The following is a 25884-nucleotide window of genomic DNA, read 5'->3' as shown; positions in this document are numbered from 1 at the left end:
CGGTCCTGGCCATATGTGTTGTTTTTATTTTGTTGTTCTTATAGGTGCCCTGCCTGATTGGCCGGATTGGGGGGCAGTACAGGAAGCTGATTGGTCCATCCTACACTTCCTGGAGTTTTAAAAGTACGGTTCCCAACAGCTAGCGAGGCTCTTTCTGGCATCAGCACCTGTTTGCTGTTCTTGGTTTCCAAACCTTATTTAGCATTTTTGAATTGTTAGGTTTTGTGCCGTGGTTTTGTTTATAAATTGTATATTTTGTAAATAGTATTAAATCTGTAGGGGTGGACTGCCATTTTCTTTTGATTGTTTTCTCTTGTTTTCACATTAAGGAGTTAGGGTTAGCGACTATCTTTTGGTTTGTTTATTTCTATCAGGCTAGCTAGCACTTTCTGTGGGAAATGGCTTATTTTGTTTATTATGTTGGCCTTGGTTCGCCCTGAGTTGTGTCATTTTTTGTTTGTCACTTTCTTTCGTTTAAAATAAATATCATTCTGTTGGAACATCTCGATCCTGGATTTTGGTTTAGGGATCGGAGAGGGAACATGCTAATTTATCTTTGTATGTTGCACCCTGACCCCCTAGACAGGGGCGTAACAGACCAGTACAGTTATAGTACTTTGTACTTTGCCACATTTATCTTCTTCTTAGCAAGTGTCATGCATTCTGCTTCTCCAGCGTTTTTAAGAGCTGTTGATGATGTCAAATGCAGCTTACGGCCACACCGCTCTCTAAGCGTCCGATCTAGGCAGCCAAATAGAGCCGGGCCTGGTTAGTACTTGGTAGGAAGACCGCCTGGGAATACCAGGTGCTGTAAGCTTTTTTGCTTGGGTTTACGGGCAGCACAAGCTGGTGTTACTGCTTTCTTATTTATAGAAATTGTTCTATATTTTCATCAATGTTTGGTCTTTCATTGCTGTTTTGCTCCTTTTTTGGTTTGTCAAACATCGTGCTTCATTACTAGTAGACCATGTTACGGTCCTGGCCATATGTGTTGTTTTTATTTTGTTGTTCTTATAGGTGCCCTGCCTGATTGGCCGGATTGGGGGGCAGTACAGGAAGCTGATTGGTCCATCCTACACTTCCTGGAGTTTTAAAAGCACGGTTCCCAACAGCTAGCGAGGCTCTTTCTGGCAGCAGCACCTTTTTGCTGTTCTTGGTTCCCAAACCTGGTTGCAGACAGAGGTGTGGTTTCTCTCTAGAGCGAGCAGTGACGGACCCGCGCATGAGTCTGTTTTGGCGGGCTTTTTCAGTTTGCTTGTGTTTTTGTCGTAATTTAACTAAATAGTATAGAGATTAAGATTTCGTTTATGTTACTAATCCCCCCGGCAGATTTGCTCCGTTCGGGGGCGCTTTCATTTTGCCTTTTTCTTTTTTCTTTTCTTTTGGTTTTGTTTTTTTGCCGAGTATTACTCGATTCTCCAAGCTACGTAAAATGGAGAATGGCGGAGAAAGACGAGGTAAATTGACGGAGGACGCTGTGAAAATTGTGGCTCCTACCATGAGATGTCGGGGAGAAACGGCAATGCCAGCCGAAATAGAGAACGGAGCGGGAGGAAGCAAACGCCAGGCCGTGGAGCAGGGAGAGAAGAGAAATGGCGGGCAAGTTCCGGGCTTGTCAATGCAGAGGATTAGTTCAGCAAAGAGGACGGGGAAAGGAGTGGATTTGGTCTGAGAGCAGCGGCAGAATAGGTTGGAGATTGATGGCATTTGTGTGGATGGAAAACATCAGGAGGAACGGGTGAGGATGCAGACGGAGATGGGCGAAAGACGGGAGACAATGAAAGAAAAAGGTACGAAAAAGATTTGACTGTATTGGCAGAGCTGGTGGGTGAAGAGAAGGTGAAAACGATGGAACTGTTACGAGCAATACGTGATGTGTGTGGAGGCATAGTTGCGCTGCGTGAGACCGGATCGAATAAATATGAGGTGACGGTAAAAAGTGAAGCTGGAAAGAAAAGGCTACTGGATGGATTTAAACTTGGTAAAGCGGTGGTAATGGTAAAAACATTAGCAATTGATGAACTGGTGGTGTCTTTTTTGAATTTGCCGGCGTATATAATGGACGAGGAAATTATGGAAAAACTGGACGTATGGGGAGTGAGAGCGATCTCGCCTATTAAAAGGAGGATGTGGCCCGGGACTGATGTGGCGGACGGTACAAGATATATGAAGGTAAAGTTTAATGAAACTGTGCAGTCACTGCCCTACTCAGCGAAATTCATGACAGCTAATGGTCCGGAGTATTTACAATCATCAAGTGAAAGTTTGTCGGATGTGCTTACAGCCGGGACACATCGTGAGGGACTGTCCGGATTTCACCTGTTTTAAATGTAATAAACAGGGACATTATGCACGTGAGTGTGATGCCAGGATGCACAGATGTATGGAATGTCATAGCTCCACAGAGGAATGTCAATGTAAAAATATAGATGAAGGGAATGGGGAGGGTAGCAGGGAATCCATCTCCGAGGATGACAGGAGTAAGGTTAGACCTGTAGAGGAGCCAGAGCTAAGGGAAGCAAAGGGAAAAAACATCTTAGGAAATGACCTTTTTAATCGGTGTTTACTTGATAATGCTGCTTCAATCGCAAAATTTAAACGGGTTAACAAATATTGGGAAAATAGAGCAACTCTGTGGAGAAATGGCATGCGACATCTTGTGTGTCCAGGAATGTAGGTGGTCCATGGACAAAAGAGACACTATAAAATCTTTTTGGAGAGGGGAGCTCTTTTACTCCCTCTCCTCTGACAAAACTGCTGGAGTGGCAATTTTTGTAAAGCCGGGTGTGTGTGAGAGTATTGTGGAGATTTTTAAAGATGGACAGAGTAGACTAATTGTTATTGATATAATACATTATAATAAAAAATATAGAATTCTGAATTTGTACGGTCCGAACAGTGAACCTGAAAGGAGAGGTTTCTTTGAGCGCTGCAAAAGGTGGACAGATGATCGCTCGGTAGTGATAGGAGATTGGAATGTTGCTCTGACTAAGGCGGACGTAGGAGTTAATAATAAATTTAAACAAGACATTAGTAGATCGGCTGTTTTTGTATGGATGGATGAGTGTGATTTGATAGATGCGTGGAGAGTGCTGAACCCCGGCACCCGGGCGTATTCGCGCAGGCAAGTGGTATTGGGCAGGCTAAAGCAATCCAGGATTGACCTGTGTTTGTTGGCGTCGAGTTTGGTGCAAGAATTAAATGAGTGTAAATATTGTTTTTGTTCCTGGAGTGATCATGCCTGTTTAAAGGTGACTCTAGGGGAGGGTGGTATGCAAAGGAATGGGGGCCTGTGGTGTTTTAACACTTCCCTCCTTGAAGATCAAGTTTTTAAAGATAAAATGAAGTCTTTTCTCTCTGCTCTATGTGATGAGAGTGATTATGTCGTGGATATCATTGAGTGGTGGGAGCGCACCAAATTTAAAATTAAAAAGCGTTGTATCGCTCTGAGCAGAGAGAAGAGGCTGAGGGAAAAGACAGAGGAGGCTGAGCTGAGACATCATCTAAAAGAGGAGCTTGAGCTTATTGAGGCTGAGTGTGACCGTCCCTTGGATGTCTATCTTGGATTGAGGGAGCAGCTGAGACGGTTAGATGAGAGAAAATGCAGAGGCGCAATGATCCGCAGTAAAGCACAACACATGTTGAAAGGGGAGCGCTGTACTGCTTTTTTTCTAGGTTTGGAAAAAAGGAAACAGGCAAAAACATACATACCAGAAATAAAAGACCTTGATGGAAACACACATACTGATATAGTGGATATTTTACAAGCAATACAAGACTACTACGCTAATTTGTTTAGCAAACAACATATTAAAAAAGCACAAATGGACACAGTATTAGGAAAAATTGGCTGCTCCCTCAGTCACGAGGATGCGGCTCTGTGTGATGGTGACATTCAGATTGAAGAAGTGAGAGCAGCGATTGGAAGCCTTAATACATCTAAAAGCCCGGGTGTGGATGGTCTCTCAGCTGAGTTTTACCAACATTTCAGCAACATACTGGCCCCCGTCCTCTGCAGGCTATACTCTGCCATGCAGGAGGAGAACAGGTGCGCGGAGTCTTTTTTAAGGGGTGTGATCACTCTAGTTTATAAAAACAAAGGCGCCAGAGATGACCTGGCAAATTATAGGCCAATTAGTCTGCTCAATACTGACTATAAGATCCTCGCTAAGGTGCTAGGGTTCAGGCTTAAGGGAGTGATTGGCTCGATAGTTGGGCCTACCCAGACTTACAGCATTCCGGGGAGGGATATCGCTGACTGCATTTTGTCAACAAAATTCTCATTGGAGAATTTAATGGCTACAGGAGGTATATACCTTAATGTAGATCTAGAGAAGGCATTTGACAGAGTGAGTCACGATTTTCTCTTCGAGTGTCTGGGGGTTTTTGGGTTCGGCCCAACTTTTCGAGGGTGGATGAAGTTACTGTACAGCCGAGCTACTAGTGTCGTGAAGTGCAATGGCTTCGTGACAGATCCCGTCCCCTTAGAAAGATCAGTGAGACAGGGGTGCCCCCTATCAGCTATGCTCTATGCAATAGTGGCAGAACCTCTAGCACAGTCAATTATATCTGACTCTCAAATAATTGGGATCACGTCGCCCAGAGGAACTGATTTCAAAATAGCACAATATGCGGATTATATTAACATCATGGTCAGGGATGGGGATAGTTTGCGAAGGGTTTTGCAACATCTAGATGCATATGAGCAAGCTGCAGGAGCACGGGTAAATAAGGACAAATCGAGTTTGATCCTGGGGCCTGGTACTGTTCTTAGGGAGGAAGGCCAGCATTTTAAAAGGGGCGGGCCTGAGGTTAAAGTACTTGGTGTATATTTGGGCTCACAACCAGAAGACAGCAGTCGTAGATCCTGGGAAGAGCAGGTTGCGGGGTGTAGATCAAGGCTCGCACTGTGGAGAATGAGGGGATTAGGTTTAAAAGGGAAAATCACTGTAATAAATGCAGTAATTGTGCCGAGACTTGTCTACACCATGCAGGTTTGTCACCTGCCGAGTGATGTACTGGTACGCCTGAGCAGCGCTATTGAGGATTTTCTATGGAAGGGGAGAGCAATGAAAATTGCACATAAGACACTGGTCGGGCCGTACAAAAAGGGGGGACTCAAACTGTGTAATTTAAAAGCAAAATTGAAGTCATTAAGAATAAAACTGTTTAAGAAAATGCTGAGCCAGAAAACTAAAAACATATGGGAGGATTATTTGTATGATGATGTACTGAAAAGAGGTATGTGCGGCTTTTACAATCTATGTAGCGTCACACTCGGCCGGCCTATTGTGGGAACATGTCCACTCTTCCAGGAGGCGGCTGAGGCATGGGTGGAAATCCTGCCCCAGTTGGAGTGTGTAATTACATCAAAACAAAGTGTGTTAAACCAGCCCATCTTTGGGAACCCCTGCCTCAGCGGCCGAGAGGGATGTAAGGCCGGTCGGGGCATCTTGACTGAGGCGCTACATCAGATTAAAGATGTTTTAGACCAGACAGGGGCTCCTAGCCCTCTTGCGGTATTTAGTAAAATTAGGATGAAAGGGTTTAATATAAAAAAGGCTAGAGTTGTGCGATTTTGTGATGATTTATTAGAGCGAATGCCGCAAGAGTGGAAAGAGTGGTTGTCGGAAGTGGATGAGGATCGGGTGGAGGACGACGAGCTGGATTTTGCTCTGACCTGTGACGTCAAAAACAGAAAACTGCAAGATTTACAATCAAAATTTTGGTATAGGGTTTTAATTAACAAAATATTCCAAGAACCTACAGCAAACACTGCATGGTCTCATCTCTTTCTTACCCGTCCCGTCTCTGAAATTTGGTCAAATATACACAGTAAGTGGCTTCCCCCTGCAATAGCAAACTCAAACTTCCTGCTGCGTCACAGAAGGGTGCTGGTTTCTGTCGTCCTTCACCAGATAAGTAAAAGCACGTATGCGAGAACCTGTCCGGTCTGTAGGGTGGAAGATGAAGATTTTAACCACTTTATGCTATACTGTACAGTCACACGGGATTTCAGGGACTGGGTTAAAACGTTGTTAATCAATAAGTGTAAACTGCCTAAGTTAGAAGGGGAAGCATGGGACTGGGTGTGGTGCTTTGGGAAACAAAAAGGTGATAAAAGATGTAATGTTGGTTTAATCAATTTTTTATTGAGTGTAGCACGTCATGTGTTGTATGTTGGTAGAAATTATGCTTTGTATGGGGGGAAAAGGACAAACAGGGTGGGTTTTTTTCAAAATATGGTGACACATTACATGAGAATTCTGTTTTCAGTGGATGAGGATGAGTTTATAGCTAGGTGGGGGGCAAGGAATGATTTATGTGAGCTGGATGGGGAGGGTAGATTGCACTTCGATTTTGGGTGAATTTATTTAACCTTGTAGTATATGGGCGTATATATTTAAGAATGTATGTGTGTATGTAGGTGTATGTATATATGTATATATATGTGTGTATGTATATATATGTATGTATACATGTATATATGTGCATACAAATATGTGGAAAAAAGGGGAAGAGGCTTGCTTTGCTTTAATTTGTTTGATTTACTGTTAAAAAGACGAATGAATTTACTCTTTTTCTTTATGTTTCTCTGTATATAGTTAATTTTTATTTTGTAAAGTGTATTTTTGATAATAAAAAGATAAAAAAAAAAAAAAATAAGCGCCCGATCTCGTCCGATCTCGGCAGCCAAATCGAGCCGGGCCTGGTTAGTACTTGGTAGGAAGACCGCCTGGGAATACCAGGTGCTGTAAGCTTTTTTGCTTGGGTTTACGGGCAGCACAAGCTGGTGTTACTGCCTATTTATTCATAGAAATTGTTCCATATTTTCATCAAATTTTGTTCTTTCATTGCTGTTTTGCTACTTTATTGGTTTGTCAACCATCGTGCTTCATTACTAGTAGACCATGTTACGGTCCTGGCCATATGTGTTGTTTTTATTTTGTTGTTCTTATAGGTGCCCTGCCTTATTGGCCGGATTGGAGGGCAGTACAGGAAGCTGATTGGTCCATCCTTCACTTCCTGGAGTTTTAAAAGTACGGTTCCCAACAGCTAGCGAGGCTCTTTCTGGCAGCAGCACCTGTTTGCTGTTCTTGGTTTCCAAACCTTATTTAGCATTTTGAATTGTTAGGTTTTGTGCCGTGGTTTTGTTTATAAATTGTATATTTTGTAAATAGTATTAAATCTGTAGGGGTGAACTGCCATTTTCTTTGGACCGTTTTCACATTAGGGAGTTAGGGTTAGCGACTGTCTTTTGGTTTGTTTATTTCTATCAGGCTAGCTAGCACTTTCTGTGGGAAATGGCTTATTTTGTTTATTATGTTGGCCTTGGTTTGCCCTGAGTTGTAGTGTCATGTTTTGTTTGACACTTTCTTTCGTTTAAAATAAATATCAATCTGTTGGAACATCTCGATCCTGGATTATGGTTTGGAAACCGGAGAGGGAACATCCTAATTTATCTTTGTATGTTGCACCCTGACCCCCTAGACAGGGGCGTAACAGACCAGTACAGTTATAGTACTTTGTACTTTGCCACATTTATCTTCTTCTTAGCAAGTGTCATGCATTCTGCTTCTCCAGCGTTTTTAAGAGCTGTTGATGATGTCAAATGCAGCTTACGGCCACACCGCTCTCTAAGCGCCCGATCTCGTCCGATCTCGGCAGCCAAATAGAGCCGGGCCTGGTTAGTACTTGGTAGGAAGACCGCCTGGGAATACCAGGTGCTGTAAGCTTTTTTGCTTGGGTTTATGGGCAGCACAAGCTGGTGTTACTGCCTATTTATTCATAGAAATTGTTCTATATTTTCATCAAATTTTGTTCTTTCATTGCTGTTTTGCTACTTTATTGGTTTGCCAACCATCGTGCTTCATTACTAGTAGACCATGTTACGGTCCTGGCCATATGTGTTGTTTTTATTTTGTTGTTCTTATAGGTGCCCTGCCTGATTGGCCGGATTGGGGGGCAGTACAGGAAGCTGATTGGTCCATCCTACACTTCCTGGAGTTTTAAAAGTACGGTTCCCAACAGCTAGCGAGGCTCTTTCTGGCATCAGCACCTGTTTGCTGTTCTTGGTTTCCAAACCTTATTTAGCATTTTTGAATTGTTAGGTTTTGTGCCGTGGTTTTGTTTATAAATTGTATATTTTGTAAAAAGTATTAAATCTGTAGGGGTGAACTGCCATTTTCTTTTGACTGTTTTCACATTAGGGAGTTAGGGTTAGCGACTGTCTTTTGGTTTGTTTATTTCTACAGGCTAGCTAGCACTTTCTGTGGGAAATGGCTTATTTTGTTTATTATGTTGGCCTTGGTTCGCCCTGAGTTGTAGTGTCATGTTTTGTTTGACACTTTCTTTCGTTTAAAATAAATATCATTCTGTTGGAACATCTCGATCCTGGAATTTGGTTTGGAGACCGGAGAGGGAACATCCTAATTTATCTTTGTATGTTGCACCCTGACCCCCTAGACAGGGGCGTAACAGACCAGTACAGTTATAGTACTTTGTACTTTGCCACATTTATCTTCTTCTTAGCAAGTGTCATGCATTCTGCTTCTCCAGCGTTTTTAAGAGCTGTTGATGATGTCAAATGCAGCTTACGGCCACACCGCTCTCTAAGCGCCCGATCTCGTCCGATCTCGGCAGCCAAATAGAGCCGGGCCTGGTTAGTACTTGGTAGGAAGACCGCCTGGGAATACCAGGTGCTGTAAGCTTTTTTGCTTGGGTTTACGGGCAGCACAAGCTGGTGTTACTGCTTTCTTATTTATAGAAATTGTTCTATATTTTCATCAATGTTTGGTCTTTCATTGCTGTTTTGCTCCTTTTTTGGTTTGTCAAACATCGTGCTTCATTACTAGTAGACCATGTTACGGTCCTGGCCATATGTGTTGTTTTTATTTTGTTGTTCTTATAGGTGCCCTGCCTGATTGGCCGGATTGGGGGGCAGTACAGGAAGCTGATTGGTCCATCCTACTCTTCCTGGAGTTTTAAAAGCACGGTTCCCAACAGCTAGCGAGGCTCTTTCTGGCAGCAGCACCTGTTTGCTGTTCTTGGTTCCCAAACCTGGTTGCAGACAGAGGTGTGGTTTCTCTCTAGAGCGAGCAGTGACGGACCCGCGCATGAGTCTGTTTTGGCGGGCTTTTTCAGTTTGCTTGTGTTTTTGTCGTAATTTAACTAAATAGTATAGAGATTAAGATTTCGTTTATGTTACTAATCCCCCCGGCAGATTTGCTCCGTTCGGGGGCGCTTTCATTTTGCCTTTTTCTTTTTTCTTTTCTTTTGGTTTTGTTTTTTTGCCGAGTATTACTCGATTCTCCAAGCTACGTAAAATGGAGAATGGCGGAGAAAGACGAGGTAAATTGACGGAGGACGCTGTGAAAATTGTGGCTCCTACCATGAGATGTCGGGGAGAAACGGCAATGCCAGCCGAAATAGAGAACGGAGCGGGAGGAAGCAAACGCCAGGCCGTGGAGCAGGGAGAGAAGAGAAATGGCGGGCAAGTTCCGGGCTTGTCAATGCAGAGGATTAGTTCAGCAAAGAGGACGGGGAAAGGAGTGGATTTGGTCTGAGAGCAGCGGCAGAATAGGTTGGAGATTGATGGCATTTGTGTGGATGGAAAACATCAGGAGGAACGGGTGAGGATGCAGACGGAGATGGGCGAAAGACGGGAGACAATGAAAGAAAAAGGTACGAAAAAGATTTGACTGTATTGGCAGAGCTGGTGGGTGAAGAGAAGGTGAAAACGATGGAACTGTTACGAGCAATACGTGATGTGTGTGGAGGCATTGTTGCGCTGCGTGAGACCGGATCGAATAAATATGAGGTGACGGTAAAAAGTGAAGCTGGAAAGAAAAGGCTACTGGATGGATTTAAACTTGGTAAAGCGGTGGTAATGGTAAAAACATTAGCAATTGATGAACTGGTGGTGTCTTTTTTGAATTTGCCGGCGTATATAATGGACGAGGAAATTATGGAAAAACTGGACGTATGGGGAGTGAGAGCGATCTCGCCTATTAAAAGGAGGATGTGGCCCGGGACTGATGTGGCGGACGGTACAAGATATATGAAGGTAAAGTTTAATGAAACTGTGCAGTCACTGCCCTACTCAGCGAAATTCATGACAGCTAATGGTCCGGAGTATTTACAATCATCAAGTGAAAGTTTGTCGGATGTGCTTACAGCCGGGACACATCGTGAGGGACTGTCCGGATTTCACCTGTTTTAAATGTAATAAACAGGGACATTATGCACGTGAGTGTGATGCCAGGATGCACAGATGTATGGAATGTCATAGCTCCACAGAGGAATGTCAATGTAAAAATATAGATGAAGGGAATGGGGAGGGTAGCAGGGAATCCATCTCCGAGGATGACAGGAGTAAGGTTAGACCTGTAGAGGAGCCAGAGCTAAGGGAAGCAAAGGGAAAAAACATCTTAGGAAATGACCTTTTTAATCGGTGTTTACTTGATAATGCTGCTTCAATCGCAAAATTTAAACGGGTTAACAAATATTGGGAAAATAGAGCAACTCTGTGGAGAAATGGCATGCGACATCTTGTGTGTCCAGGAATGTAGGTGGTCCATGGACAAAAGAGACACTATAAAATCTTTTTGGAGAGGGGAGCTCTTTTACTCCCTCTCCTCTGACAAAACTGCTGGAGTGGCACTTTTTGTAAAGCCGGGTGTGTGTGAGAGTATTGTGGAGATTTTTAAAGATGGACAGAGTAGACTAATTGTTATTGATATAATACATTATAATAAAAAATATAGAATTCTGAATTTGTACGGTCCGAACAGTGAACCTGAAAGGAGAGGTTTCTTTGAGCGCTGCAAAAGGTGGACAGATGATCGCTCGGTAGTGATAGGAGATTGGAATGTTGCTCTGACTAAGGCGGACGTAGGAGTTAATAATAAATTTAAACAAGACATTAGTAGATCGGCTGTTTTTGTATGGATGGATGAGTGTGATTTGATAGATGCGTGGAGAGTGCTGAACCCCGGCACCCGGGCGTATTCGCGCAGGCAAGTGGTATTGGGCAGGCTAAAGCAATCCAGGATTGACCTGTGTTTGTTGGCGTCGAGTTTGGTGCAAGAATTAAATGAGTGTAAATATTGTTTTTGTTCCTGGAGTGATCATGCCTGTTTAAAGGTGACTCTAGGGGAGGGTGGTATGCAAAGGAATGGGGGCCTGTGGTGTTTTAACACTTCCCTCCTTGAAGATCAAGTTTTTAAAGATAAAATGAAGTCTTTTCTCTCTGCTCTATGTGATGAGAGTGATTATGTCGTGGATATCATTGAGTGGTGGGAGCGCACCAAATTTAAAATTAAAAAGCGTTGTATCGCTCTGAGCAGAGAGAAGAGGCTGAGGGAAAAGACAGAGGAGGCTGAGCTGAGACATCATCTAAAAGAGGAGCTTGAGCTTATTGAGGCTGAGTGTGACCGTCCCTTGGATGTCTATCTTGGATTGAGGGAGCAGCTGAGACGGTTAGATGAGAGAAAATGCAGAGGCGCAATGATCCGCAGTAAAGCACAACACATGTTGAAAGGGGAGCGCTGTACTGCTTTTTTTCTAGGTTTGGAAAAAAGGAAACAGGCAAAAACATACATACCAGAAATAAAAGACCTTGATGGAAACACACATACTGATATAGTGGATATTTTACAAGCAATACAAGACTACTACGCTAATTTGTTTAGCAAACAACATATTAAAAAAGCACAAATGGACACAGTATTAGGAAAAATTGGCTGCTCCCTCAGTCACGAGGATGCGGCTCTGTGTGATGGTGACATTCAGATTGAAGAAGTGAGAGCAGCGATTGGAAGCCTTAATACATCTAAAAGCCCGGGTGTGGATGGTCTCTCAGCTGAGTTTTACCAACATTTCAGCAACATACTGGCCCCCGTCCTCTGCAGGCTATACTCTGCCATGCAGGAGGAGAACAGGTGCGCGGAGTCTTTTTTAAGGGGTGTGATCACTCTAGTTTATAAAAACAAAGGCGCCAGAGATGACCTGGCAAATTATAGGCCAATTAGTCTGCTCAATACTGACTATAAGATCCTCGCTAAGGTGCTAGGGTTCAGGCTTAAGGGAGTGATTGGCTCGATAGTTGGGCCTACCCAGACTTACAGCATTCCGGGGAGGGATATCGCTGACTGCATTTTGTCAACAAAATTCTCATTGGAGAATTTAATGGCTACAGGAGGTATATACCTTAATGTAGATCTAGAGAAGGCATTTGACAGAGTGAGTCACGATTTTCTCTTCGAGTGTCTGGGGGTTTTTGGGTTCGGCCCAACTTTTCGAGGGTGGATGAAGTTACTGTACAGCCGAGCTACTAGTGTCGTGAAGTGCAATGGCTTCGTGACAGATCCCGTCCCCTTAGAAAGATCAGTGAGACAGGGGTGCCCCCTATCAGCTATGCTCTATGCAATAGTGGCAGAACCTCTAGCACAGTCAATTATATCTGACTCTCAAATAATTGGGATCACGTCGCCCAGAGGAACTGATTTCAAAATAGCACAATATGCGGATTATATTAACATCATGGTCAGGGATGGGGATAGTTTGCGAAGGGTTTTGCAACATCTAGATGCATATGAGCAAGCTGCAGGAGCACGGGTAAATAAGGACAAATCGAGTTTGATCCTGGGGCCTGGTACTGTTCTTAGGGAGGAAGGCCAGCATTTTAAAAGGGGCGGGCCTGAGGTTAAAGTACTTGGTGTATATTTGGGCTCACAACCAGAAGACAGCAGTCGTAGATCCTGGGAAGAGCAGGTTGCGGGGTGTAGATCAAGGCTCGCACTGTGGAGAATGAGGGGATTAGGTTTAAAAGGGAAAATCACTGTAATAAATGCAGTAATTGTGCCGAGACTTGTCTACACCATGCAGGTTTGTCACCTGCCGAGTGATGTACTGGTACGCCTGAGCAGCGCTATTGAGGATTTTCTATGGAAGGGGAGAGCAATGAAAATTGCACATAAGACACTGGTCGGGCCGTACAAAAAGGGGGGACTCAAACTGTGTAATTTAAAAGCAAAATTGAAGTCATTAAGAATAAAACTGTTTAAGAAAATGCTGAGCCAGAAAACTAAAAACATATGGGAGGATTATTTGTATGATGATGTACTGAAAAGAGGTATGTGCGGCTTTTACAATCTATGTAGCGTCACACTCGGCCGGCCTATTGTGGGAACATGTCCACTCTTCCAGGAGGCGGCTGAGGCATGGGTGGAAATCCTGCCCCAGTTGGAGTGTGTAATTACATCAAAACAAAGTGTGTTAAACCAGCCCATCTTTGGGAACCCCTGCCTCAGCGGCCGAGAGGGATGTAAGGCCGGTCGGGGCATCTTGACTGAGGCGCTACATCAGATTAAAGATGTTTTAGACCAGACAGGGGCTCCTAGCCCTCTTGCGGTATTTAGTAAAATTAGGATGAAAGGGTTTAATATAAAAAAGGCTAGAGTTGTGCGATTTTGTGATGATTTATTAGAGCGAATGCCGCAAGAGTGGAAAGAGTGGTTGTCGGAAGTGGATGAGGATCGGGTGGAGGACGACGAGCTGGATTTTGCTCTGACCTGTGACGTCAAAAACAGAAAACTGCAAGATTTACAATCAAAATTTTGGTATAGGGTTTTAATTAACAAAATATTCCAAGAACCTACAGCAAACACTGCATGGTCTCATCTCTTTCTTACCCGTCCCGTCTCTGAAATTTGGTCAAATATACACAGTAAGTGGCTTCCCCCTGCAATAGCAAACTCAAACTTCCTGCTGCGTCACAGAAGGGTGCTGGTTTCTGTCGTCCTTCACCAGATAAGTAAAAGCACGTATGCGAGAACCTGTCCGGTCTGTAGGGTGGAAGATGAAGATTTTAACCACTTTATGCTATACTGTACAGTCACACGGGATTTCAGGGACTGGGTTAAAACGTTGTTAATCAATAAGTGTAAACTGCCTAAGTTAGAAGGGGAAGCATGGGACTGGGTGTGGTGCTTTGGGAAACAAAAAGGTGATAAAAGATGTAATGTTGGTTTAATCAATTTTTTATTGAGTGTAGCACGTCATGTGTTGTATGTTGGTAGAAATTATGCTTTGTATGGGGGGAAAAGGACAAACAGGGTGGGTTTTTTTCAAAATATGGTGACACATTACATGAGAATTCTGTTTTCAGTGGATGAGGATGAGTTTATAGCTAGGTGGGGGGCAAGGAATGATTTATGTGAGCTGGATGGGGAGGGTAGATTGCACTTCGATTTTGGGTGAATTTATTTAACCTTGTAGTATATGGGCGTATATATTTAAGAATGTATGTGTGTATGTAGGTGTATGTATATATGTATATATATGTGTGTATGTATATATATGTATGTATACATGTATATATGTGCATACAAATATGTGGAAAAAAGGGGAAGAGGCTTGCTTTGCTTTAATTTGTTTGATTTACTGTTAAAAAGACGAATGAATTTACTCTTTTTCTTTATGTTTCTCTGTATATAGTTAATTTTTATTTTGTAAAGTGTATTTTTGATAATAAAAAGATAAAAAAAAAAAAAAATAAGCGCCCGATCTCGTCCGATCTCGGCAGCCAAATCGAGCCGGGCCTGGTTAGTACTTGGTAGGAAGACCGCCTGGGAATACCAGGTGCTGTAAGCTTTTTTGCTTGGGTTTACGGGCAGCACAAGCTGGTGTTACTGCCTATTTATTCATAGAAATTGTTCCATATTTTCATCAAATTTTGTTCTTTCATTGCTGTTTTGCTACTTTATTGGTTTGTCAACCATCGTGCTTCATTACTAGTAGACCATGTTACGGTCCTGGCCATATGTGTTGTTTTTATTTTGTTGTTCTTATAGGTGCCCTGCCTTATTGGCCGGATTGGGGGGCAGTACAGGAAGCTGATTGGTCCATCCTTCACTTCCTGGAGTTTTAAAAGTACGGTTCCCAACAGCTAGCGAGGCTCTTTCTGGCAGCAGCACCTGTTTGCTGTTCTTGGTTTCCAAACCTTATTTAGCATTTTGAATTGTTAGGTTTTGTGCCGTGGTTTTGTTTATAAATTGTATATTTTGTAAATAGTATTAAATCTGTAGGGGTGAACTGCCATTTTCTTTGGACCGTTTTCACATTAGGGAGTTAGGGTTAGCGACTGTCTTTTGGTTTGTTTATTTCTATCAGGCTAGCTAGCACTTTCTGTGGGAAATGGCTTATTTTGTTTATTATGTTGGCCTTGGTTTGCCCTGAGTTGTAGTGTCATGTTTTGTTTGACACTTTCTTTCGTTTAAAATAAATATCAATCTGTTGGAACATCTCGATCCTGGATTATGGTTTGGAAACCGGAGAGGGAACATCCTAATTTATCTTTGTATGTTGCACCCTGACCCCCTAGACAGGGGAGTAACAGACCAGTACAGTTATAGTACTTTGTACTTTGCCACATTTATCTTCTTCTTAGCAAGTGTCATGCATTCTGCTTCTCCAGCGTTTTTAAGAGCTGTTGATGATGTCAAATGCAGCTTACGGCCACACCGCTCTCTAAGCGCCCGATCTCGTCCGATCTCGGCAGCCAAATAGAGCCGGGCCTGGTTAGTACTTGGTAGGAAGACCGCCTGGGAATACCAGGTGCTGTAAGCTTTTTTGCTTGGGTTTATGGGCAGCACAAGCTGGTGTTACTGCCTATTTATTCATAGAAATTGTTCTATATTTTCATCAAATTTTGTTCTTTCATTGCTGTTTTGCTACTTTATTGGTTTGCCAACCATCGTGCTTCATTACTAGTAGACCATGTTAGGGTCCTGGCCATATGTGTTGTTTTTATTTTGTTGTTCTTATAGGTGCCCTGCCTGATTGGCCGGATTGGGGGGCAGTACAGGAAGCTGATTGGTCCATCCTACACTTCCTGGAGTTTTAAAAGTACGGTTCCCAACAGCTAGCGAGGCTCTTTCTGGCATCAGCACCTGTTTGCTGTTCTTGGTTTCCAAACCTTATTTAGCATTTTTGAATTGTTAGGTTTTGTGCCGTGGTTTTGTTTATAAATTGTATATTTTGTAAAAAGTATTAAATCTGTAGGGGTGAACTGCCATTTTCTTTTGACTGTTTTCACATTAGGGAGTTAGGGTTAGCGACTGTCTTTTGGTTTGTTTATTTCTACAGGCTAGCTAGCACTTTCTGTGGGAAATGGCTTATTTTGTTTATTATGTTGGCCTTGGTTCGCCCTGAGTTGTAGTGTCATGTTTTGTTTGACACTTTCTTTCGTTTAAAATAAATATCATTCTGTTGGAACATCTCGATCCTGGAATTTGGTTTGGAGACCGGAGAGGGAACATCCTAATTTATCTTTGTATGTTGCACCCTGACCCCCTAGACAGGGGCGTAACAGACCAGTACAGTTATAGTACTTTGTACTTTGCCACATTTATCTTCTTCTTAGCAAGTGTCATGCATTCTGCTTCTCCAGCGTTTTTAAGAGCTGTTGATGATGTCAAATGCAGCTTACGGCCACACCGCTCTCTAAGCGCCCGATCTCGTCCGATCTCGGCAGCCAAATAGAGCCGGGCCTGGTTAGTACTTGGTAGGAAGACCGCCTGGGAATACCAGGTGCTGTAAGCTTTTTTGCTTGGGTTTACGGGCAGCACAAGCTGGTGTTACTGCTTTCTTATTTATAGAAATTGTTCTATATTTTCATCAATGTTTGGTCTTTCATTGCTGTTTTGCTCCTTTTTTGGTTTGTCAAACATCGTGCTTCATTACTAGTAGACCATGTTACGGTCCTGGCCATATGTGTTGTTTTTATTTTGTTGTTCTTATAGGTGCCCTGCCTGATTGGCCGGATTGGGGGGCAGTACAGGAAGCTGATTGGTCCATCCTACACTTCCTGGAGTTTTAAAAGCACGGTTCCCAACAGCTAGCGAGGCTCTTTCTGGCAGCAGCACCTGTTTGCTGTTCTTGGTTCCCAAACCTGGTTGCAGACAGAGGTGTGGTTTCTCTCTAGAGCGAGCAGTGACGGACCCGCGCATGAGTCTGTTTTGGCGGGCTTTTTCAGTTTGCTTGTGTTTTTGTCGTAATTTAACTAAATAGTATAGAGATTAAGATTTCGTTTATGTTACTAATCCCCCCGGCAGATTTGCTCCGTTCGGGGGCGCTTTCATTTTGCCTTTTTCTTTTTTCTTTTCTTTTGGTTTTGTTTTTTTGCCGAGTATTACTCGATTCTCCAAGCTACGTAAAATGGAGAATGGCGGAGAAAGACGAGGTAAATTGACGGAGGACGCTGTGAAAATTGTGGCTCCTACCATGAGATGTCGGGGAGAAACGGCAATGCCAGCCGAAATAGAGAACGGAGCGGGAGGAAGCAAACGCCAGGCCGTGGAGCAGGGAGAGAAGAGAAATGGCGGGCAAGTTCCGGGCTTGTCAATGCAGAGGATTAGTTCAGCAAAGAGGACGGGGAAAGGAGTGGATTTGGTCTGAGAGCAGCGGCAGAATAGGTTGGAGATTGATGGCATTTGTGTGGATGGAAAACATCAGGAGGAACGGGTGAGGATGCAGACGGAGATGGGCGAAAGACGGGAGACAATGAAAGAAAAAGGTACGAAAAAGATTTGACTGTATTGGCAGAGCTGGTGGGTGAAGAGAAGGTGAAAACGATGGAACTGTTACGAGCAATACGTGATGTGTGTGGAGGCATTGTTGCGCTGCGTGAGACCGGATCGAATAAATATGAGGTGACGGTAAAAAGTGAAGCTGGAAAGAAAAGGCTACTGGATGGATTTAAACTTGGTAAAGCGGTGGTAATGGTAAAAACATTAGCAATTGATGAACTGGTGGTGTCTTTTTTGAATTTGCCGGCGTATATAATGGACGAGGAAATTATGGAAAAACTGGACGTATGGGGAGTGAGAGCGATCTCGCCTATTAAAAGGAGGATGTGGCCCGGGACTGATGTGGCGGACGGTACAAGATATATGAAGGTAAAGTTTAATGAAACTGTGCAGTCACTGCCCTACTCAGCGAAATTCATGACAGCTAATGGTCCGGAGTATTTACAATCATCAAGTGAAAGTTTGTCGGATGTGCTTACAGCCGGGACACATCGTGAGGGACTGTCCGGATTTCACCTGTTTTAAATGTAATAAACAGGGACATTATGCACGTGAGTGTGATGCCAGGATGCACAGATGTATGGAATGTCATAGCTCCACAGAGGAATGTCAATGTAAAAATATAGATGAAGGGAATGGGGAGGGTAGCAGGGAATCCATCTCCGAGGATGACAGGAGTAAGGTTAGACCTGTAGAGGAGCCAGAGCTAAGGGAAGCAAAGGGAAAAAACATCTTAGGAAATGACCTTTTTAATCGGTGTTTACTTGATAATGCTGCTTCAATCGCAAAATTTAAACGGGTTAACAAATATTGGGAAAATAGAGCAACTCTGTGGAGAAATGGCATGCGACATCTTGTGTGTCCAGGAATGTAGGTGGTCCATGGACAAAAGAGACACTATAAAATCTTTTTGGAGAGGGGAGCTCTTTTACTCCCTCTCCTCTGACAAAACTGCTGGAGTGGCAATTTTTGTAAAGCCGGGTGTGTGTGAGAGTATTGTGGAGATTTTTAAAGATGGACAGAGTAGACTAATTGTTATTGATATAATACATTATAATAAAAAATATAGAATTCTGAATTTGTACGGTCCGAACAGTGAACCTGAAAGGAGAGGTTTCTTTGAGCGCTGCAAAAGGTGGACAGATGATCGCTCGGTAGTGATAGGAGATTGGAATGTTGCTCTGACTAAGGCGGACGTAGGAGTTAATAATAAATTTAAACAAGACATTAGTAGATCGGCTGTTTTTGTATGGATGGATGAGTGTGATTTGATAGATGCGTGGAGAGTGCTGAACCCCGGCACCCGGGCGTATTCGCGCAGGCAAGTGGTATTGGGCAGGCTAAAGCAATCCAGGATTGACCTGTGTTTGTTGGCGTCGAGTTTGGTGCAAGAATTAAATGAGTGTAAATATTGTTTTTGTTCCTGGAGTGATCATGCCTGTTTAAAGGTGACTCTAGGGGAGGGTGGTATGCAAAGGAATGGGGGCCTGTGGTGTTTTAACACTTCCCTCCTTGAAGATCAAGTTTTTAAAGATAAAATGAAGTCTTTTCTCTCTGCTCTATGTGATGAGAGTGATTATGTCGTGGATATCATTGAGTGGTGGGAGCGCACCAAATTTAAAATTAAAAAGCGTTGTATCGCTCTGAGCAGAGAGAAGAGGCTGAGGGAAAAGACAGAGGAGGCTGAGCTGAGACATCATCTAAAAGAGGAGCTTGAGCTTATTGAGGCTGAGTGTGACCGTCCCTTGGATGTCTATCTTGGATTGAGGGAGCAGCTGAGACGGTTAGATGAGAGAAAATGCAGAGGCGCAATGATCCGCAGTAAAGCACAACACATGTTGAAAGGGGAGCGCTGTACTGCTTTTTTTCTAGGTTTGGAAAAAAGGAAACAGGCAAAAACATACATACCAGAAATAAAAGACCTTGATGGAAACACACATACTGATATAGTGGATATTTTACAAGCAATACAAGACTACTACGCTAATTTGTTTAGCAAACAACATATTAAAAAAGCACAAATGGACACAGTATTAGGAAAAATTGGCTGCTCCCTCAGTCACGAGGATGCGGCTCTGTGTGATGGTGACATTCAGATTGAAGAAGTGAGAGCAGCGATTGGAAGCCTTAATACATCTAAAAGCCCGGGTGTGGATGGTCTCTCAGCTGAGTTTTACCAACATTTCAGCAACATACTGGCCCCCGTCCTCTGCAGGCTATACTCTGCCATGCAGGAGGAGAACAGGTGCGCGGAGTCTTTTTTAAGGGGTGTGATCACTCTAGTTTATAAAAACAAAGGCGCCAGAGATGACCTGGCAAATTATAGGCCAATTAGTCTGCTCAATACTGACTATAAGATCCTCGCTAAGGTGCTAGGGTTCAGGCTTAAGGGAGTGATTGGCTCGATAGTTGGGCCTACCCAGACTTACAGCATTCCGGGGAGGGATATCGCTGACTGCATTTTGTCAACAAAATTCTCATTGGAGAATTTAATGGCTACAGGAGGTATATACCTTAATGTAGATCTAGAGAAGGCATTTGACAGAGTGAGTCACGATTTTCTCTTCGAGTGTCTGGGGGTTTTTGGGTTCGGCCCAACTTTTCGAGGGTGGATGAAGTTACTGTACAGCCGAGCTACTAGTGTCGTGAAGTGCAATGGCTTCGTGACAGATCCCGTCCCCTTAGAAAGATCAGTGAGACAGGGGTGCCCCCTATCAGCTATGCTCTATGCAATAGTGGCAGAACCTCTAGCACAGTCAATTATATCTGACTCTCAAATAATTGGGATCACGTCGCCCAGAGGAACTGATTTCAAAATAGCACAATATGCGGATTATATTAACATCATGGTCAGGGATGGGGATAGTTTGCGAAGGGTTTTGCAACATCTAGATGCATATGAGCAAGCTGCAGGAGCACGGGTAAATAAGGACAAATCGAGTTTGATCCTGGGGCCTGGTACTGTTCTTAGGGAGGAAGGCCAGCATTTTAAAAGGGGCGGGCCTGAGGTTAAAGTACTTGGTGTATATTTGGGCTCACAACCAGAAGACAGCAGTCGTAGATCCTGGGAAGAGCAGGTTGCGGGGTGTAGATCAAGGCTCGCACTGTGGAGAATGAGGGGATTAGGTTTAAAAGGGAAAATCACTGTAATAAATGCAGTAATTGTGCCGAGACTTGTCTACACCATGCAGGTTTGTCACCTGCCGAGTGATGTACTGGTACGCCTGAGCAGCGCTATTGAGGATTTTCTATGGAAGGGGAGAGCAATGAAAATTGCACATAAGACACTGGTCGGGCCGTACAAAAAGGGGGGACTCAAACTGTGTAATTTAAAAGCAAAATTGAAGTCATTAAGAATAAAACTGTTTAAGAAAATGCTGAGCCAGAAAACTAAAAACATATGGGAGGATTATTTGTATGATGATGTACTGAAAAGAGGTATGTGCGGCTTTTACAATCTATGTAGCGTCACACTCGGCCGGCCTATTGTGGGAACATGTCCACTCTTCCAGGAGGCGGCTGAGGCATGGGTGGAAATCCTGCCCCAGTTGGAGTGTGTAATTACATCAAAACAAAGTGTGTTAAACCAGCCCATCTTTGGGAACCCCTGCCTCAGCGGCCGAGAGGGATGTAAGGCCGGTCGGGGCATCTTGACTGAGGCGCTACATCAGATTAAAGATGTTTTAGACCAGACAGGGGCTCCTAGCCCTCTTGCGGTATTTAGTAAAATTAGGATGAAAGGGTTTAATATAAAAAAGGCTAGAGTTGTGCGATTTTGTGATGATTTATTAGAGCGAATGCCGCAAGAGTGGAAAGAGTGGTTGTCGGAAGTGGATGAGGATCGGGTGGAGGACGACGAGCTGGATTTTGCTCTGACCTGTGACGTCAAAAACAGAAAACTGCAAGATTTACAATCAAAATTTTGGTATAGGGTTTTAATTAACAAAATATTCCAAGAACCTACAGCAAACACTGCATGGTCTCATCTCTTTCTTACCCGTCCCGTCTCTGAAATTTGGTCAAATATACACAGTAAGTGGCTTCCCCCTGCAATAGCAAACTCAAACTTCCTGCTGCGTCACAGAAGGGTGCTGGTTTCTGTCGTCCTTCACCAGATAAGTAAAAGCACGTATGCGAGAACCTGTCCGGTCTGTAGGGTGGAAGATGAAGATTTTAACCACTTTATGCTATACTGTACAGTCACACGGGATTTCAGGGACTGGGTTAAAACATTGTTAATCAATAAGTGTAAACTGCCTAAGTTAGAAGGGGAAGCATGGGACTGGGTGTGGTGCTTTGGGAAACAAAAAGGTGATAAAAGATGTAATGTTGGTTTAATCAATTTTTTATTGAGTGTAGCACGTCATGTGTTGTATGTTGGTAGAAATTATGCTTTGTATGGGGGGAAAAGGACAAACAGGGTGGGTTTTTTTCAAAATATGGTGACACATTACATGAGAATTCTGTTTTCAGTGGATGAGGATGAGTTTATAGCTAGGTGGGGGGCAAGGAATGATTTATGTGAGCTGGATGGGGAGGGTAGATTGCACTTCGATTTTAGGTGAATTTATTTAACCTTGTAGTATATGGGCGTATATATTTAAGAATGTATGTGTGTATGTAGGTGTATGTATATATGTATATATATGTGTGTATGTATATATATGTATGTATACATGTATATATGTGCATACAAATATGTGGAAAAAAGGGGAAGAGGCTTGCTTTGCTTTAATTTGTTTGATTTACTGTTAAAAAGACGAATGAATTTACTCTTTTTCTTTATGTTTCTCTGTATATAGTTAATTTTTATTTTGTAAAGTGTATTTTTGATAATAAAAAGATTAAAAAAAAAAAAATAAGCGCCCGATCTCGTCCGATCTCGGCAGCCAAATCGAGCCGGGCCTGGTTAGTACTTGGTAGGAAGACCGCCTGGGAATACCAGGTGCTGTAAGCTTTTTTGCTTGGGTTTACGGGCAGCACAAGCTGGTGTTACTGCCTATTTATTCATAGAAATTGTTCCATATTTTCATCAAATTTTGTTCTTTCATTGCTGTTTTGCTACTTTTTTGGTTTGTCAACCATCGTGCTTCATTACTAGTAGACCATGTTACGGTCCTGGCCATATGTGTTGTTTTTATTTTGTTGTTCTTATAGGTGCCCTGCCTTATTGGCCGGATTGGGGGGCAGTACAGGAAGCTGATTGGTCCATCCTTCACTTCCTGGAGTTTTAAAAGTACGGTTCCCAACAGCTAGCGAGGCTCTTTCTGGCAGCAGCACCTGTTTGCTGTTCTTGGTTTCCAAACCTTATTTAGCATTTTGAATTGTTAGGTTTTGTGCCGTGGTTTTGTTTATAAATTGTATATTTTGTAAATAGTATTAAATCTGTAGGGGTGAACTGCCATTTTCTTTGGACCGTTTTCACATTAGGGAGTTAGGGTTAGCGACTGTCTTTTGGTTTGTTTATTTCTATCAGGCTAGCTAGCACTTTCTGTGGGAAATGGCTTATTTTGTTTATTATGTTGGCCTTGGTTTGCCCTGAGTTGTAGTGTCATGTTTTGTTTGACACTTTCTTTCGTTTAAAATAAATATCAATCTGTTGGAACATCTCGATCCTGGATTATGGTTTGGAAACCGGAGAGGGAACATCCTAATTTATCTTTGTATGTTGCACCCTGACCCCCTAGACAGGGGAGTAACAGACCAGTACAGTTATAGTACTTTGTACTTTGCCACATTTATCTTCTTCTTAGCAAGTGTCATGCATTCTGCTTCTCCAGCGTTTTTAAGAGCTGTTGATGATGTCAAATGCAGCTTACGGCCACACCGCTCTCTAAGCGCCCGATCTCGTCCGATCTCGGCAGCCAAATAGAGCCGGGCCTGGTTAGTACTTGGTAGGAAGACCGCCTGGGAATACCAGGTGCTGTAAGCTTTTTTGCTTGGGTTTATGGGCAGCACAAGCTGGTGTTACTGCCTATTTATTCATAGAAATTGTTCTATATTTTCATCAAATTTTGTTCTTTCATTGCTGTTTTGCTACTTTATTGGTTTGCCAACCATCGTGCTTCATTACTAGTAGACCATGTTAGGGTCCTGGCCATATGTGTTGTTTTTATTTTGTTGTTCTTATAGGTGCCCTGCCTGATTGGCCGGATTGGGGGGCAGTACAGGAAGCTGATTGGTCCATCCTACACTTCCTGGAGTTTTAAAAGTACGGTTCCCAACAGCTAGCGAGGCTCTTTCTGGCATCAGCACCTGTTTGCTGTTCTTGGTTTCCAAACCTTATTTAGCATTTTGAATTGTTAGGTTTTGTGCCGTGGTTTTGTTTATAAATTGTATATTTTGTAAATAGTATTAAATCTGTAGGGGTGAACTGCCATTTTCTTTGGACCGTTTTCACATTAGGGAGTTAGGGTTAGCGACTGTCTTTTGGTTTGTTTATTTCTATCAGGCTAGCTAGCACTTTCTGTGGGAAATGGCTTATTTTGTTTATTATGTTGGCCTTGGTTTGCCCTGAGTTGTAGTGTCATGTTTTGTTTGACACTTTCTTTCGTTTAAAATAAATATCAATCTGTTGGAACATCTCGATCCTGGATTATGGTTTGGAAACCGGAGAGGGAACATCCTAATTTATCTTTGTATGTTGCACCCTGACCCCCTAGACAGGGGAGTAACAGACCAGTACAGTTATAGTACTTTGTACTTTGCCACATTTATCTTCTTCTTAGCAAGTGTCATGCATTCTGCTTCTCCAGCGTTTTTAAGAGCTGTTGATGATGTCAAATGCAGCTTACGGCCACACCGCTCTCTAAGCGCCCGATCTCGTCCGATCTCGGCAGCCAAATAGAGCCGGGCCTGGTTAGTACTTGGTAGGAAGACCGCCTGGGAATACCAGGTGCTGTAAGCTTTTTTGCTTGGGTTTATGGGCAGCACAAGCTGGTGTTACTGCCTATTTATTCATAGAAATTGTTCTATATTTTCATCAAATTTTGTTCTTTCATTGCTGTTTTGCTACTTTATTGGTTTGCCAACCATCGTGCTTCATTACTAGTAGACCATGTTAGGGTCCTGGCCATATGTGTTGTTTTTATTTTGTTGTTCTTATAGGTGCCCTGCCTGATTGGCCGGATTGGGGGGCAGTACAGGAAGCTGATTGGTCCATCCTACACTTCCTGGAGTTTTAAAAGTACGGTTCCCAACAGCTAGCGAGGCTCTTTCTGGCATCAGCACCTGTTTGCTGTTCTTGGTTTCCAAACCTTATTTAGCATTTTTGAATTGTTAGGTTTTGTGCCGTGGTTTTGTTTATAAATTGTATATTTTGTAAAAAGTATTAAATCTGTAGGGGTGAACTGCCATTTTCTTTTGACTGTTTTCACATTAGGGAGTTAGGGTTAGCGACTGTCTTTTGGTTTGTTTATTTCTACAGGCTAGCTAGCACTTTCTGTGGGAAATGGCTTATTTTGTTTATTATGTTGGCCTTGGTTCGCCCTGAGTTGTAGTGTCATGTTTTGTTTGACACTTTCTTTCGTTTAAAATAAATATCATTCTGTTGGAACATCTCGATCCTGGAATTTGGTTTGGAGACCGGAGAGGGAACATCCTAATTTATCTTTGTATGTTGCACCCTGACCCCCTAGACAGGGGCGTAACAGACCAGTACAGTTATAGTACTTTGTACTTTGCCACATTTATCTTCTTCTTAGCAAGTGTCATGCATTCTGCTTCTCCAGCGTTTTTAAGAGCTGTTGATGATGTCAAATGCAGCTTACGGCCACACCGCTCTCTAAGCGCCCGATCTCGTCCGATCTCGGCAGCCAAATAGAGCCGGGCCTGGTTAGTACTTGGTAGGAAGACCGCCTGGGAATACCAGGTGCTGTAAGCTTTTTTGCTTGGGTTTACGGGCAGCACAAGCTGGTGTTACTGCTTTCTTATTTATAGAAATTGTTCTATATTTTCATCAATGTTTGGTCTTTCATTGCTGTTTTGCTCCTTTTTTGGTTTGTCAAACATCGTGCTTCATTACTAGTAGACCATGTTACGGTCCTGGCCATATGTGTTGTTTTTATTTTGTTGTTCTTATAGGTGCCCTGCCTGATTGGCCGGATTGGGGGGCAGTACAGGAAGCTGATTGGTCCATCCTACACTTCCTGGAGTTTTAAAAGCACGGTTCCCAACAGCTAGCGAGGCTCTTTCTGGCAGCAGCACCTGTTTGCTGTTCTTGGTTCCCAAACCTGGTTGCAGACAGAGGTGTGGTTTCTCTCTAGAGCGAGCAGTGACGGACCCGCGCATGAGT

At 43.1% G+C, this 25884-nt stretch overlaps 7 pseudogenes; all 7 read left to right on the top strand.

The window, feature by feature from the left end:
- Positions 1-7617: 7617 nt before the first annotated feature.
- On the top strand, positions 7618-7736 carry LOC137117117 (5S ribosomal RNA; annotated as a pseudogene).
- An 856-nt stretch (positions 7737-8592) lies between these two features.
- On the top strand, positions 8593-8711 carry LOC137117116 (5S ribosomal RNA; annotated as a pseudogene).
- Positions 8712-15511: 6800 nt separating this feature from the next.
- LOC137117115 (5S ribosomal RNA) lies at positions 15512-15630 on the top strand (annotated as a pseudogene).
- Positions 15631-16486: 856 nt separating this feature from the next.
- Positions 16487-16605, top strand: LOC137117114 (5S ribosomal RNA; annotated as a pseudogene).
- A 6799-nt stretch (positions 16606-23404) lies between these two features.
- Positions 23405-23523, top strand: LOC137117113 (5S ribosomal RNA; annotated as a pseudogene).
- An 856-nt stretch (positions 23524-24379) lies between these two features.
- LOC137117112 (5S ribosomal RNA) lies at positions 24380-24498 on the top strand (annotated as a pseudogene).
- An 856-nt stretch (positions 24499-25354) lies between these two features.
- On the top strand, positions 25355-25473 carry LOC137117111 (5S ribosomal RNA; annotated as a pseudogene).
- Positions 25474-25884: the final 411 nt, after the last annotated feature.

The sequence above is a fragment of the Channa argus genome, unplaced genomic scaffold (assembly GCF_033026475.1).
Source record: "Channa argus isolate prfri unplaced genomic scaffold, Channa argus male v1.0 Contig034, whole genome shotgun sequence".
In the NCBI taxonomy this organism is placed as follows: Eukaryota; Metazoa; Chordata; class Actinopteri; order Anabantiformes; family Channidae; genus Channa; species Channa argus.
This window is presented reverse-complemented; position numbering and strand designations above follow the sequence as displayed.